At 41.5% G+C, this 12750-nt stretch overlaps 1 long non-coding RNA gene across 1 annotated transcript; it reads right to left on the bottom strand.

The window, feature by feature from the left end:
- Nucleotides 1–823: 823 nt before the first annotated feature.
- LOC120399281 lies at nucleotides 824–5635 on the bottom strand. The gene is made up of 3 exons (XR_005595067.1): nucleotides 5507–5635; nucleotides 2167–2296; nucleotides 824–1158 (listed from the first exon to the last, which is right to left on the bottom strand). It is a non-coding gene; the product is annotated as an uncharacterized LOC120399281 (long non-coding RNA).
- Nucleotides 5636–12750: the final 7115 nt, after the last annotated feature.

The following is a 12750-nucleotide window of genomic DNA, read 5'->3' as shown; positions in this document are numbered from 1 at the left end:
GGGGCCCAGGGCTAGGGCAGGCTCCCTGCCTACCCTAGCTCCACATGGCTCTCAGAAGCGGCCACCACGTCCTTGCGGCCCCTAGGCTCATGGACGGCCAGGAAGGTTCTGGCCCACATCTCCCATTGGCTGGGAACTGCAACCCAGGGGAGCTGCGGCACAAGGGCAGCACACGGAGCCTCCCTGGCTGTCCACGTGCCTAGGGTTTGCAGGGACCTGGTGGCTACTTCCTGGGAGCCCCAGCAAGCGCCACTGGGACCCTGCACTCCCTCCTGCTGCCCAACCTCCTCCTCCAGCCCTGAGACCTCTCCCACACCCAAACCTCTCACCCCCGGCCCCAGCCCAGAGTCTACACCCCCAGCTGGAGTCCTCACCCACCTCACACATCCCAACCCCCTACCTCATCCCACTGAAAGAGAGTGAGGGTGAGGGAGAGCGAGCGACAGAGAGAGGGAATGGAGCAGGCAGGGGCGAGGCAGGGGTCTTTGGTTTTCAGGGCTGCCGGGGGGGGGGAGAAGTGGAGCACTATGCCCCAGGCCCCGCAGGGGCCCCTACGAGAGTTTTTTGGGGCCTCAGGAGCGGGGTCCTTCACTCGCTCCGGGGGCCGCGGAAAGCTCTCGCGGGCCCTGGGCCCCCGGAGCTTCTTCTGCTCCAGGTCTTCGGCAGCGGGGGGTCCTTCCACCCCGGGACCCGCCACCGAAGTACCAGGTCTTCGGCAGCAATTCGGCAGTGGGGGCCCCCTGAATCCTCTGGGCAGCCCTGTTGGTTTTGTGCGATTAGAAAGTTGGCAACTGTGGGCTAATACACCCACAGGGGTGTGGTGAAGCTCAATTTATTGTTCAAACTATGCTTAGACAAAAAGTGCTATAAAATGCAGTGTATTACATTATTACTTTTAGGAAGCAGTATTCAGTTTCAGTTCAGAACTATTTGTCCCAAGTGGTAAGAAATTGTGGAGTGTTTCTCTTTGAAATTTTTCTGAAGACCGTGTATTCCAGAAACTTTTGACAGTGGTTTTGCACTGCAGCATACTTCTCATTTCCCTTCAAGAGTCTTTTCTTCAATTGATTTAAAATCAGTTTTCTGAATTTGGTGTCAGGTGGTAAAAGTTAGTTGCTTGAAATTATTCAGCTCACTGCAGTGCAGTCCATGTGTAGCCTAATAGTAAAGAAAACTTGATTAACAAAAAAAAAATACTTGATATGCAGCCTGTTTGTAAGTATGGTATTAGGACTCCTGTCTTCTCCCTCCCCTCTCCTCTCTCTCTCTCTGGAAGGTTGTTTGTTTTGTTAAAAAAAAACCAACAACCACCCATAGTAACAGATACGTGGAGACAATCCAGCTCAGATTTTGAGGCAAAAAGGAATTGTTAGGATAATCAATTCTAACTTCAGGTGTAACACAGCAAATTTAATTCAGTAATCCCTGCATGAACTTCTAGTTAAGATAGAGCACATAGCTAGAGTAGGAATCTGCAAGAGTCAAGGGAATCATGCCAGAGAAGAACTTCATGCACAGTGTTTTAGGATCTGCTTTCCTGTAGTCGAGGGTTTTGTGCCTTCCAAGAGACAATAGTCAAGAGGCAGTGACACGGTGCTACTTTATAGTCTATTTTGAGGGCTTGGTTCTTCCCTCCTTTACATCTATGTGAATCAAGAGTAATTCAACTGATGCCAATGGTGGTGTACTAGTAAAACCGATATTTTAGTCTGTGAGGAAAACTAGAGCAAAATACAATATATTTTTCCTAATTACAGTCCAACTGTTAGATCATTAATTTTATATATTTTAGACATCAGTAGCTAAATATTCAAAGCATTATTGACACTTTAAAATAATGCTTTCAGAACACTAATAATTCTGTGTTTAAAATTATATTAAAAATACACAGGCATGGACAGGATAATCAAAGAGGGTGCTAATCCATGCATCCATGTTCAGTAATTTACAGCTATCAATCTAAGCAACAAACAAAAATAATCATGGTATAGATATGCTACTTCAGTTCTTGTCTAGCATGTTTGGCTATCTGTAACAACTAAGGAATCAAATTTCCTATTTCTGCATTACATCAAGAAAACGTTTGTAGCCACCTCTAATAAGAAATAAGAATAAGGCAAAATCCCACAAAAACAACTTGAAACACTGGCCAAAAGTCATGCTTACTTTTTTGTGCCTTGTAGAAATAAAAACATACAGACATCATCTTTCTTGTTACAGTTCTGAGAATTGACAGCTAGTTATCTTCAGTTAGCAGTATTGCCATCAGATGTTTGGAGCCACATAACAGATAAGTCTGGAAAAACAATATGATGGTGTATTGGTTCTGGTCCAGTACTTACACTATATATAGCATAGGAAGATCCATCATGTGGGGTCTTATTTTGGCTCTGTGTGTGTGGAAACAAAACTGTTCTGTTAAAGACTGTTCTGCTTCATTAATTATAAATAAACCAGATCTTTCAAGACCCAACTTCTGGCTGTATTTCATCTGCTAACCTTTTAAGCAGAAGTTATATAGCTTGAACAAAGGCTACGTTCTAATTCATACATTCCTAAAATCTGCAGGCACATAAAACTTTATAAAAGTCTGACTTGCTGTACTTTGCTTTTTCAACAAAAAAGTGAGAATTCTACTGTTTTTCTTTGAATTGGACACTTAATATCACATACAACATTAATTATTATAAGGTGAATAGGTCTGTACAAAACGAGATTTTTGCCTTGTATAAATAGCAACCTGCAGTGCTCTCTCTAACTTAACTACAAAGCTTTATCTTCACTCTGACAAGAGAAGTGTACTTAACTTGAATCCGCTAACTTGAGTTCACCAACTTGAGATAAAATCTACATGAAGACAAGGTTCTTTGTAGTTTTCACATGAGTTAGTATTTCAGGTTAAAAACTAGGCTTCCCCCTTGTCTTTACTAGGATTTTACTTCAAGTTAGCTAGCTGGAATTAAGAAATTTATTTATTTATTTTTGCATTGGAGATAAGGCAGTAAGGAGACGCAGGTATTGATGAAGGGATGCGAAAATCATGGCTTTTTGTTTGCTTTCAGCCAGAGAAATGCAATCCCTTTCATCCACCAGGAAAAGTCCTGAAAATATGCAGTGCATCTTCCCAGAAATGATATACCTGAATGCTGTCATCATTTACCACCACTTCATGAAATGATTAAAAACAACAGGAGTTGTCTGTAAATGTCTGTTTTCTGGCTATTGTTTTTAAACTGGTTTGTTGTATTACTTTATATCATCATCAGGCGGCCAAACTGGAAAAGTCTGTGTTGATATTCTTCTAAGCTCCACCCCACTAAAAGGAGATGCTGTTCTGAGTAGATTTTAAAAGCTCATACTCTCTGGGCTCCACTGTCCTCCGTGGGCTTAGGTGCCCCTCACTAAGATTAGAACATAAGACTGGCTGTACTGAGACAGGTCAATGACCCGTCTAATCCAGTATCCTGTCTTCTAGCACTGACCAATGCAAGGTGCCTCAGAGGGAATAAACAGAACAGGCAATAAGAGTGATCCATCCCGACTCCCAGCTTCTGGCAGTCAGACGGTAGGGCCACCCAGAGCATGGGGTTGCATCCCTGACCATCTTGGCTAATAGCCATTGATGGATCCAGTCTCCATGAATTTATCTATAATGGGGCTCAAAAATGTTTTTTGGCCTTTACAACATTTCCTGGCAATGAGTTCCACAGGTTGACCATGCATTTGTGTGAAGTACTTCCTTTTCTCTTAAACCTGCTGCCTGTTAGGGGTCACCCAATACCGGTATATTGTTTCTTATGTTATGCAAACGAGTAAATAACACTTCCTTATTCACTTTCTCCACACCGTAGATGGTTTTATAGACGTCTGTCATATCCCCTCTCAGTTGTCTCTTTTCCAAGCTGAAAAGTCACAGTCTTTTTAATCTCTCCTCAGATGAAAGCTGTTCCATATCCCTAATCCAGTGGTTCTCATCCAGGGATATGTGTAGCCCTGGGGAGTACACAGAGGTCTTCCAATGGGTACATAAACTCATCCAGATATTTGTCTAGTTTTAAAACAGGCTACATAGGCAAGTGTCTGCTGATACCCATGTGGCCGCTTTGCAAATGTCAGCAATGGGAACATTGCACCGTGTTAACTACTAGGGAATTTGGAGTGGAATGCGAAACAAGAAATTCCACATCTTTTGCAGGAACATAGTATTTTTTGTCTGCTCATTTGCAGGTTGGAAGGATGGATGCCAGGGTCTGCCAGAGCACTTTCATGGGATCAAGGAAGGTCTCTAATTGGTAGGGCAATTTTGGTGGAGGAAGATGTGTGCAGGATATCTAGTAATTGATGCTGCTGATCTTTCACTTCCTCTCAAAGGATCTGGAAGGAGTCTGCAATCCTGTGGAACGGTTCTTAAAAGTGCTTGAAGTCATCAACAGCTGTAAGAGGTTGGGCCATGATAGCCTCATCAGGGGAAGACGAACAAAAATGTAGAGTTGGTGGAGCTTCCTCCTGCTGTTCTTACTCCTCACCCCGTTCTGGGGGAGGTTCGTTCTCTGGTGGGGGAGAGAGCGATAAAGAGGGAAAAGGTCTAGGTCTTCGGCTTTGTTCCATGGAAGGCTTCCCGAATTGTGCCCTGTACATGGCCCAGGTGTCCCAATATGGCCAATATTGGGGGAGGGGAACATGTAATTGCATCCAGAGTGATCCATATCAGAGTTGTGATGGGGGTGTGGATTGTGCATATTGAGGATACATAGATGAAGTGGATTATCATCAAGTCATGGTAGTGGGAACACTTTTGTGGTATGTGTCCCTCTCCCACACAGAGGGACCATCCGTTACCAGGAAGGTGGGCCGTCAGGAGACCCACCTCTTAAATCTGGGAGATCTGGGCATAAGTGTGAGGGGAAAACTTCCTGGGCAGGAAGCAGGGAAACAAAAACCTAAGCTATGGAACAACAGTAAAGGTAGAGTGAAAAAAACAGAAAAAAGTGTGTTGCTTTTCTTTAGATAGAGGAAAGAAGAAAAAACAGCAATACTACACTAAAACTAACAGGTAAGTCGCAATCTAGTAAGGCACAGGGAGAAGCAGGCTCTGTTCAGATTCCGTCCCAGACCAAAGGTGGTAGAGAAGGAATTTGGGGGTAGTCGGACTGCACAGCACTATATACATCCGCTTACAGCACGAGAGGGAGGAGGTGCACATGTGTAGGCCGATGGGCACTGCTGATGAAGATCTCCACTCCCAGGTGGAGGGGGCGCTGCTGCACCTAGAGTGGAGCACCCAGCGGGACATAACTCAAAAGAACTTTTATTTAGCCCAATTCATTCCTATCCATTTTCCCCCCAACCTCCACCTATATCGGCATAATATTATCAGGCCACATCACAGCTCTGTGTAATCAGTGCCAACTCCATACTGAAAGATAATTAAATACAACCTTAAACTCTATTACAACTAATGAACACAGGGAACTAAGAAGTGCAAATACTTGTAATATAAACATACCTACAAGCAAGTTGCTGTCCTATCTTGCTGATTAGTAGTACAGCACAGTGCATTTGAGATTGGCCTTGAAGCACTTGCATCATTTCTTGCATAGTTATTGGCTTCCACATTGAACAAGTTCCTGCATCTGTGAAAGATTGTGCACAAAATCCATTGAAAAGATCACAATGTCTTTGTATACAGCCCTGATCATTATTTTGCCATGTCCCCAGCAAAGTGAATTAGAAATATTCTGATATGATGCATTTGCCTTTTTATGAGAAGATGGTGAAAGCTATTCAGTGCTCTCTTTTGTGGGTGAGAGCAGCAGTTTTATTAACAGAGCAGCGATAGTTCTTTGTCTTTACCACAAATTGATCATCATTTCTGAACATGGCTATAGATTTGTTTGTAATCACGTTGAGCCTGGATGCAAAACTTATTGCAACCACGTTTGGGACTAATTTGACAGTTATATAACCACCTATTATCTTAGCAATCTCAAAGTGCTTAAAAATGAGAGACATACTTAACACAACCACTTCTGAGGTAGACAGTGAAAGCCAACCAGTGCATAGCACTCTTCATAGAAGTAGGAGAGGAATTTTTGCTCAAAAACACTGTAGGAAAAACTAAGTGTTATGAAAGTTGCCATGAAACCTTCAATTTCCAGATAGAACAGCCCAGCTCTTTGCTTTTAAGGCTTCTTCTTAAGGATGCTCATACAGGTAACTGAATGAGAGTTTATCTACTTTGAAAGAAGAAGGGGTTGGATTGACCCTGTTGAGATTTGAGAATGTAGTTGTAGAGAGTCTAGTCTAGGTATTCAAATGCTAAGCTATCATTTCCAGGGATAAATATTAATAATTCAGTAGAAGCAAACTGGAAGTAAGACACAACATATTAAAATGTGGAGCAGGTGGAAGTCTCTCCCTAAAAGAGAGGCTTCTGCTCAAATCAGGATTTTAATCTATTAGTTTATAATTTAAGAAAATTTATACAAGGTACCAAGGGAAAATAGAGAGTTGTTCAGTGTGGATGTACATATGGTTTGCCAATTATGCTAGGCTCAGGTGCTTTTGATTTAACTGAACAGAACAAAACCTAAACTAACCAAAATGTATAGTGCACAGACAGGAACAGGGACAGGACTTAACACTTGACTGCTGGTGCTTTGAGTCAGTAATAGAGTATCAGCATTGCAGTTCTGATTCATTTTAGAATCAGGTGACTCACACTCTAGTTCTTATTGCAGTCAAGTCATCAGACTAGAGCACTTTTATACTGTAAATAAGACACTTAGTACATCCTGCTTTTAAAGGCTGTCCTTGCATACTTGAAAATGTAACACCATACGATCAATAAATCAAAGAAAATAAAGGATCCTAACCCCATTGAGGTTTTTAATACATTTACTATTTCACATTGACTACCTAAACACCCAAAAAATCATGAGCCAGGCACCCAAAACAAGAGGTTTTTTAAAAATACATTTTGGGATGGGGAAAGTGGTTTGCACTTCTTGTTTTTGAGCTTTTAGGGTTTATGTTTTTTCTCTCTGAAATCATGAAGGCTGAAACTTTTTTAAAATGACAGCTGAGATTCTTATGTAGTCATGTGACTTCAGGAGCTGGGGATTTAAGAAAAACAAAATATTGCAAGACTCAAGATAAAAGATACAAGTTGACACCACTATCTTTATTGTGCATATCAACAGTAGGGACCATTGCAAACTAAAAAAACATTAAGGAAAATAACCATAAAAACTGTACTCTGTTGTCCAACAGCATTTCATTTTCCTTTCCCAATACTTGTTTATATCACATCCAATATTCAAAACCACAGCGCAGGGACCACTGCAGTAGTGTGGGGAAGGATGACTAGGAGCAATGGTATGACACTCCATGGAGACAATATTAGATTCAAACTCTGCTGGATATCACTCATGGCGGGCCCATGTGATTGGCTGAGCTGCCACGAGGCTTTTGAGTTTCTCACATGATTCAAAGTGCGACAAAAGGCAAACCACAAGATACCAAATTCACCTTGTACTATGAGAAGTGATGGCAAATGGGCACTAATAGCTGGGTTGCTTTTCAAAAGTAAATTTTAATGTGAAGCTAAAACTGATTGCAAAAAACAAACGACTTGCCCCCTCAGAACACAAGCTAGCTCTTGAATCCCTACCTTAAAGAAACACTTGTTTGAACCATCCCAGCGACCTACCATATATCATCTCACCCTCCTCTTCTCGTTGGTCCCTAATGTCTAATGCCTGCTACATTGCTTCCTGTCCTCCAAGTCTTTTCAGTCCTCCCTGGATTCTCGCCTCTTTGCTCTATCGAAACCTTCTTCACTAGCGACCTCCTTTTGGCTACATTTAAGGGTCTCTACTCTACTTAATCGCCTTGATCTGTCAGCTGCTACTAGCCCTATTGATTGTACCAACCACTTCCTCCTGAACATCTGCAACTCTGTTTCTCCTACTAACTCACTGATGGCTCCCTCATCATTGGAGCTGATTAGAAAAACAAAAAAAAGGCAGAAAAAAAATCAAGTGTTTAATGAAAAATATTGAGCACTGTAAGCTGATCAAAAGATAGCAAAAATTGTTCATGGGAAATTTCTAAGAATTTCTTGGTGAAACTTGTCACTGAAATTTCAAAATACATGAAAATTTTCAGCCAGATTATCTTTCATTGGCTCACCTTTTTGCATCCCTCTGTGTTATCTTTCTCTCTCTGTTCTGGGACACCTCATCAGCTCCCACAATTTCAGCTACCACTTCTATGCTAATCATTCCCATATCTACTTCTCTGCCCCGGCTCTCTTCCAGCTCTGAGTCTTCCTCTGACAGCTCTTTCTGATGGCCCACTCCCATCTCAAACTCAATATTGAAATCTGAGCTTTTCACCTTTCCTTCAAAACCCATTCCCATGCCTCCCTCCTCTGTCATTGCTGATAGCTCCCCATTATTCTGTCATCTAGGCTCAAAAAGTCAGTGTCTTCTTTGCCCCCTTCTCTTTTCTTCTCCCCACATACAGGCTCCTTCTAAATCCTGTCACTTCATCCTTCATAATATCCCTAAAATTCTTCCATTTCTTGATGTGTTGATTGCTAAAATCCTAATTCATGTCTCTCAAGTTAGTCACTTTATCTTGAGCACTGCAGCCTCCTCTCCTCTGCCTTCCTGTCTCATCCTCTTTCCTCTCTTAGGTACAGCCTAGCCAAAAGAACATAACATAACATAAGAACATAAGAAAGGCCGTACCAGGTCAGACCAAAGGTCCATCTAGCCCAGTATCTGTCTACCGACAGTGGCCAATGCCAGGTGCCCCTGAGGGAGTGAACCTAACAGGCAATGATCAAGTGATCTCTCTCCTGCCATCCATCTCCATCCTCTGACGAACAGAGGCTAGGGACACCATTCTTACCCATCCTGGCTAATAGCCATTTATGGACTTAGCCACCATGAATTTATCCAGTCCCCTTTTAAACATTGTTATAGTCCTAGCCTTCACAACCTCCTCAGGTAAGGAGTTCCACAAGTTGACTGTGCGCTGTGTGAAGAAGAACTTCCTTTTATTTGTTTTAAACCTGCTGCCTATTAATTTCATTTGGTGACCCCTAGTTCTTGTATTATGGGAATAAGTAAATAACTTTTCCTTATCCACTTTCTCAACATCACTCATGATTTTATATACCTCTATCATGTCCCCCCTTAGTCTTCTCTTTTCCAAACTGAAGAGTCCTAGCCTCTTTAATCTTTCCTCATATGGGACCCTCTCTAAACCCCTAATCATTTTAGTTGCTCTTTTCTGAACCTTTTCTAGTGCTAGAATATCTTTTTTGAGGTGAGGAGACCACATCTGTACACAGTATTCGAGATGTGGGCATACCATGGATTTATATAAGGGCAATAATATATTCTTAGTCTTATTCTCTATCCCCTTTTTAATGATTCCTAACATCCTGTTTGCTTTTTTGACTGCCTCTGCACACTGCGTGGACATCTTCAGAGAACTATCCACGATAACTCCAAGATCTTTTCCCTGACTCGTTGTAGCTAAATTATAACATGATGGGGGCTATGTATAGTTGGGGTTATTTTTTCCAATGTGCATTACTTTACATTTATCCACATTAAATTTCATTTGCCATTTTGTTGCCCAATCACTTAGTTTTGTGAGATCTTTTTGAAGTTCTTCACAATCTGCTTTGGTCTTAACTATCTTGAGTAGTTTAGTATCATCTGCAAACTTTGCCACCTCACTGTTTACCCCTTTCTCCAGATCATTTATGAATAAATTGAATAGGATTGGTCCTAGGACTGACCCTTGGGGAACACCACTAGTTACCCCTCTCCATTCTGAGAATTTACCATTAATTCCTACCCTTTGTTCCCTGTCCTTTAACCAGTTCTCAATCCATGAAAGGACCTTTCCTTTTATCCCATGACAGCTTAATTTACATAAGAGCCTTTGGTGAGGGACCTTGTCAAAGGCTTTCTGGAAATCTAAGTACACTATGTCCACCGGATCCCCCTTGTCCACATGTTTGTTGACCCCTTCAAAGAACTCTAATAGATTAGTAAGACACGATTTCCCTTTACAGAAACCATGTTGACTATTGCTCAAGAGTTTATGTTTTTCTATGTGTCTGACAATTTTATTCTTTACTATTGTTTCAACTAATTTGCCCGGTACCGACGTTAGACTAACCGGTCTGTAATTGCCGGGATCACCCCTAGAGCCCTTTTTAAATATTGGCATTACATTAGCTAACTTCCAGTCATTGGGTACCGAAGCCGATTTAAAGGACAGGTTACAAACCTTAGTTAATAGTTCTGCAACTTCACATTTGAGTTCTTTCAGAACTCTTGGGTGAATGCCATCTGGTCCCGGTGACTTGTTAATGTTGATTTTATCAATTAATTCCAAAACCTCCTCTAGTGACACTTCAATCTGTGACAGTTCCTCAGATTTGTCACCTACAAAAGCCAGCTCAGGTTTGGGAATCTCCCTAACATCCTCAGCCGTGAAGACTGAAGCAAAGAATCCATTTAGTTTCTCCGCAATGACTTTATCATCTTTAAGCACTCCTTTTGTATTTTCATCGTCAAGGGGCCCCACTGGTTGTTTAGCAGGCTTCCTGCTTCTGATGTACTTAAAAAACATTTTGTTATTACCTTTGGAGTTTTTGGCTAGCCGTTCTTCAAACTCCTCTTTGGCTTTTCTTATTACACTCTTGCACTTAAGTTGGCAGTGTTTGTGCTCCTTTCTATTTGCCTCACTAGGATTTGACTTCCACTTTTTAAAGGAAGTCTTTTTATCTCTCACTGCTTCTTTTACATGGTTGTTAAGCCACGGTGGCTCTTTTTTAGTTCTTTTACTGTTTTTCTTAATTTGGGGTATACATTGAAGTTGGGCCTCTATTATGGTGTCTTTAAAAAGGGCCCACACAACTTGCAGGGATTTCACTTTAGTCACTGTACCTTTTAACTTTTGTCTAACTAACCCCCTCATTTTTGTATAGTTCCCCCTTTTGAAATTAAAGGCCACAGTGTTGGGCAGTTGAGATGTTCTTCCCACCACAGGGATGTTGAATGCTATTGTATTATGGTCACTATTTCCAAGCGGTCCAGGCAGATGGTTCCATCAGTAGAAGAGGGAGACAATCCTGTGTCCCTCTCTCTTGCCTTGTTTCAAACTGTCTGCTGATTTACTACATCAGTTTACATTTGGTTCACCTTTCTAAGGTTTTCTTCATAAGATCTAGAAACTTTATCTTTTAAAAATGAAACTTTAGATTCTGAAACACAATTACATAGCACCTCAAAAACAATCCACATTTATGTGGTTATTTACAAGGCCATGTCATTACATTGTGAAGAGGACACTGTCAGAAGATAAAGCCTTCCAATCTTGGTCTCTGACAAGGTGCACTATAACTGGACTTGTTAAACATTTCTTCGGTTAGTTTTACCATGTTATACAGCCATTAACAGTTGCAGTATCTGTTCCCCCTGGAATTAATTTTCTGGACTGTCTTATCAATATTTGAAATAAGTCTCTAGGCAATTATTGATGTCATTCCTCTCACATGACTGCTCTGCTGAATCTCTGATTATCTCACACATCCCATCATAGCTGAGTAATATCTTAGATAGCTACAGCTGTGCCAGCCAGTGCAACAAGTTTCTCAGTTCCTTAGAGCCCAGCTTTTCAAATCAGCTAGTGTTAAATAGCACCACTCCCACCACAATTAAGTTGATGCATTCTTCAAGGGATTTTTTATTTATTTATTTATTTTTGCTGTCACTAAACTCAAATGCTCTTGCTATGTGTAGTTCCAAGTTCATCCAGAGCTTGCTACAAAATTATGCGTTATGACAGACACAATACAAAAAAAATCCCCTTATTTGTAGTATCAATACATGGAAACAGTTCAGAAGAAACTGCTATGTTCTCTCACACATGCTTATAAATACTTCTACTGAATTGTCAGTTCTCATTACTATTATTGAGAATCTTGATATTTTTTTTAAAGTGGCTCATGATCTCCTGCTTTTATCTGATACACTCTTGCCTTTGTTCACAATCACTGCCCTGTCTCATTACTTTTAAATGTGACCAAAGCCCCCCTAAGATGATTGTAGCTCCTTACAGCCTTTTCAGGTGGAGGTAAAGGTGCTGGTAGTAAAGATGGCCATTTGTCTCTTGCTGTTTTCAGTGGGGCAGAAGCAAGGCTACCCTCAGTGAAGATGACAGCCCCCTGTTCTCCATATATAGCACAGCAAAGATGTTAAGGAAACAGGGGGATGTGTGTGTGGGTGAAGTGATGGTGGGGCTCTGTGGAGGAAAAGGAAAGGTGGGGGGAAGCAGAGAGGGATACCTAGGACAGATGGGAAGGTGAGAGAGAGCCCAAATTAAAATATGAAGGGGGCAGAAGACTGGTCATGGAGGGGATGGGAGTATAGGGAAAGAGGATGATGGAAGAGGGAGAGAATGACATCTTCTCTGTTCTGGTGTTTGGGAGAGAAGAAATTGAGTTCCCTGCCTAACAACCAGGGAGATGTCTGCATGTGCATTTAAGATTGGATTTTCATACTGGAATGACCACATACAAACTGGAGGAAGAGGCTTCCCTGTCAGTTCAAGAAAATCAGAAGGCAAACACCTCAAAATACATTTTTTAAATTTTTGCCCTCAGTCACAATTTCTGAATGGGTGGCAACGCTGCTTTTCTTTAGACTGGGGTATCAA

The sequence above is a fragment of the Mauremys reevesii genome, linkage group 2, assembly GCF_016161935.1.
Source record: "Mauremys reevesii isolate NIE-2019 linkage group 2, ASM1616193v1, whole genome shotgun sequence".
Lineage (NCBI taxonomy): Eukaryota > Metazoa > Chordata > Testudines > Geoemydidae > Mauremys > Mauremys reevesii.
This window is presented reverse-complemented; position numbering and strand designations above follow the sequence as displayed.